The sequence below is a fragment of the Petaurus breviceps genome, unplaced genomic scaffold (genome assembly GCF_028583685.1).
Source record: "Petaurus breviceps papuanus isolate PSGF00001 unplaced genomic scaffold, PetGlider_PUasm1.0 189, whole genome shotgun sequence".
Taxonomy (NCBI): domain Eukaryota; kingdom Metazoa; phylum Chordata; class Mammalia; order Diprotodontia; family Petauridae; genus Petaurus; species Petaurus breviceps.
Window position 1 is genome coordinate 10,816,617 of NW_027185809.1, and position 4,435 is coordinate 10,821,051.

The following is a 4,435-nucleotide window of genomic DNA, read 5'->3' on the forward strand; positions in this document are numbered from 1 at the left end:
TAGGTTCAGTGTAGTTTCTGACACATGTAGCTTTGTGACCCTAGGCCAGTCACTGAACCCCTCAGTGCCACAGTCAGTGCTCTAGAACAAGCAGAACACTTTCTGATTTGCATTGACAAAAAGAACTTTCTCATTTGGAATTCTCTATAACAATATTCTCCAAAAAGTGGTGCATATATATTGGGGTTGAATAAGATGAACCATTGAGGTATATGATGAAAATATTAGCAGTAAGAACAGTATAGCTATTTGGTATACTATGCCTGCCTCTTCTCTCCTACCATGGCCTTGGTCCAGTGTAGGCTACCTAATATAGTCAGTTCCAAACTAACCCCTAGGAAGGTAAGGAAGCAGGTAGACATGCCAGGAAGTTCAAAGGATAGAATGCTGGGCTTGGAGTCAGGAAGACCTGAGTTTAAATGCAGCCCCAGACACATCCTACCTGTGACCCTGGGTAAGTCATTTAACCTCTATTTTTGCCTCAGTTTCTTCAACTGCAAAATAGGGATGATAATAGTACCTTCCTTTCATGGTTGTTGTGAGGATACAATGAGATACAAAGTGTCTGACACATAGTAGGCACTATATAAATGCTTATTCCCTTTTCTTCCTTCATACCTCACTTGGTCTTTGCCCAGGTCCTGAAACAGGAATGCTTTCTCCCCTTGCAAAGCAGAATTTGCCAGCTAAGCCCCCAACCCTAATAGCCTGTACCCAAACGGCAATTTCAGTAATACAAACCTTATAAGACCTGAACAAAAAAAATATTTTGTACCATTAATAAAAAAATTTTAAAATTAATCATTTTAAACATGGCTTCACCTCTATTTCAACCATTTTAGTATCTGTTTTTCTGTACATTTTATAATATAGATCATATACATAGTAATGTACATGATACAGCAATACATGTATACACATATATTAGGGGTGCATGTTAGCAAATAGTTTACTGATAAGTGTGTGACCAACACACCTTGGAGATCACTACTTTAGAGCAATGACATCACAGGTCTAGGCAACATACATAAATTAATTAGGAGCAAAGATGGTGGAGTAAGTAGGAAATGACCTAAACCTTCCCAAATTCACCTCCCACAACTATAAAATGTCACCTAAGAAAGAATTCTGGAAAGGCAGAATGTAAAAAAGACAGGGTGAAACAATTTTCAGGGCCCAGGCAACTTGAAAGGTCGACAGGAAAGGTCTGTCTCACCCCAGTAGAAGGGGAACACAGTCCAGGGCAGGCAGTGTCCGCAGAAGCTGGCAGGAGCTACTACCTCAGCAAGCCAGCCCTAGCACAGATAAGTGACCAAGGCCAGCCCTCCCTCTTCCATAAACTCCAATCCTCTACCCCACAGGTCCCAGCACCAAACCTCTCCCTTTGCCCCCCAGCTTAGAGAGGAGGGAGGAAGGGAGAAGATCTGGAATTCAAAATTTTATAAAAGGATTAATGTTCAAAATTGTCTTTACATGTAATGAAAAAATAAAATCCTATTTAAAAGGAAAAAAGAATTGATCAAACAAAATCAAAAGAATGAAAAGAGAGGAAAATGCAAAATATCTTAGTGGAAAAAACAACTGACTTGAAAAATAGATCCAGGAAAGAAAATATAAGAATTATCAGACTATCTGAAAGCCATGATCAAATTAAAAAAAAAAAAAAACATACAACTGGACATCATACTTCAATAGATTGTAAAAGAAAACTGCCCTAATATCCAAGAACCAGAGGTTAAAATACTCATTGAAATAATCCACCAATCACCTACCTGGTGAAACTGAGCATATCCTTGGGGGTGTGGGGGTGTGTGTGGGGGGAATGGTCATTCCATAGATATAGATAAATGTGTATGTATACATAGACAGAGGGGGTGGATAATGAGATAAATTGATAAAATGATAGGAAACAATTAAGGAGTGAGAAAGAGAATTACACTGGTAGCAGAAGCATGGTAGCAGAGGTAAAACAGTGTAAATTATCTCACATGAAGAAGTGAGAAAGACCTATTACAGTGGAGGAGAAGATGGGAGGAGGGGCAGTGGGCATTGTTTGAACCTTATTCTCATTGGGATTGGCTCAAAGAGGGAATAACATACACAATCAATTGGGTATAAAAATCTATTTTACCCTATAGGGAAGTAGGAGGGGAAAGAAAGGGGATAGATGACAGAAGAAAGGAGGGCAGATTGGGAGAAGCAATGGTCAAAAGCAAAAAACTGGTGAAGAGGGAAAAGATTAAAGGAAAGAGAAGGATAAACAAGAAGAAAAAATAGAATGGAGGGAGATACATAGTTAGTAATCATAACTGTGAATTGAATGGAAGGAACTCACCCATAAAAGAGAATCCTACAATATGTTGTTTACAAGTAACAGACTTGAAACAGAGAGACACACACAGAATAAAGGTTAGGGGCTGGAGCAGAATCTATTATGCTTTAGCTGAAATTGGAAAAAAAAAAAGCAGGGGGTAGCAATCATGATCTCAGACAAAGCAAGAGCAAAAATAGATCTAACTAAAAGAGATAAAGAAGGAAACTACATCTTGATAAAAGATACCATAGACAATAAAGTAATATCAATAATAAACATATGCATATGTTCATGCATACCTTCATATACATATGCATATGCATCAAATGACATAGCATACAAATTCTTAAAGGAGGAGTTAAGTGAGTTACAGGAAGAAATAGACAGTAAAACTATACTAGTGGAGCACTTCAACTTTCTCCTCTCAGAAATAGATAAATCTAACCACAAAAATAAACAACAAAGAAGGTAAGGAGGTGAAAAAGATTTTAGAAAAGTTAGATGTAATAGATCTCTGGAGAAAATTGAATGGGGATAGAAAAAAATATACCTTTTTTCTCAGAAGTACATAGCACCTACACAAAAAAATTGATAATGTATTAGGACATAAAAAACTTCGCTATCAAATGTAGAAGGGTAGAAATATTAAATGAATCCTTTACAGATAATATTGCAATAAAAATTACATTACATACAGGGTAGTGGAAAGATAGAGTAAAAATTAATTGGAAACTAAATAATCTAATCCTAAAGAATGAGTGGACCTAAGAACAAATCATAGAAATAATCAATAATTTCATTAAAGAGGACAAAAATGCAATAACATAACAAAATTTATGGAATGTGGCCAAAGCAGTACTTAAAGGTAAAATTTATATCTCTAAGTGGTTACATCAACAAAATGGAGAAAGAGCAGATCAATGAGCCAGGCATGCAACCAAAAAAATAAAACAAAACACAGAAAAAGAACAAATCAAAAGTCCCCAACTAAACACTAAAATAGAAATCCTTAAAACCAAAGGTGAGATTAATAAAATTGAAAGTTAAAAATAAAACAAACAAACCTTGAGGCAGCTAGGTGGCACAGTGAATAGAGCACCAGTCCTGGAGTCAGAAGGACCTGATTTCAAATCTAACCTCAGACACTTAACATTTACTAGCCATGTGACCTTGGGCAAGTCACTTAACCCCAATTGCCTGACTTCCTCCCCTCCAAAAAGACAAAAAAAATATTTACAAAACTATATTCCTAATAAATTATCTGACAAAAACTGCTGGGAAAACTGGAAAACAATATGGCAGAAACTAGTCATAGACCAACATCTTACTCAAAATGTGTACATGATTGAGACATAAAGAGCAATACTACAAATAAATTAGGAGAGCAAGGAATAGTTTACCTATTGGATATATGGAGAAGAGAAGAATTTGTGAACAAATGAGATAAAGAGACAAAATGTAAGATGACTAGTTTTTATTATATCAAATTAAAAGTTTTAAAGCAATGCTAATAAAATTGGAAGGAAAGCAAAAAGTTGGAAAACATATTTTTTAGAAAATATCTGATGAAGACCTCATTCCTCAACTATATAGAGAACTGCATCAAATTTATAAGAATGCAAGTCATTCCCCAATTGATAAATGGGTATGAAGAGGCAATCTTCAGATGAAGAAATCAAAGCTATCTATACGTATATGGAAAAATGTCCCAAATTACTATTGATTAAAGAAATTCAAATTAACACAACTCTGAGGTAGCATCTCACATCAATCAAATTGGCTAATATGACAGAAAAGGAAAACAATATATGTTGGAAGGAAATTGGGAAGCTAATGCAACCTTGGTGAAATTATGACTGATCCAACTATTCTGGAGAGTAATTTGGCACTATGACCAAAGGGCAATCAAACTATGCATAGCCTTTGATCCAGCAATACCATAAGTAGGTCTATATCCCAAAGAGATATAAAAAGGGGGGGGAATCTATTTGTGTAAAAATATTTGTAGCAACTCTTTTAATGATGGTAAAGAATTTTAAATTAAATAAAAAGAATTGAGAGGTTGTCCATCAATTATGTAACCCCTGAACAAATTGTGGTATATAAATGTAATGAAATATT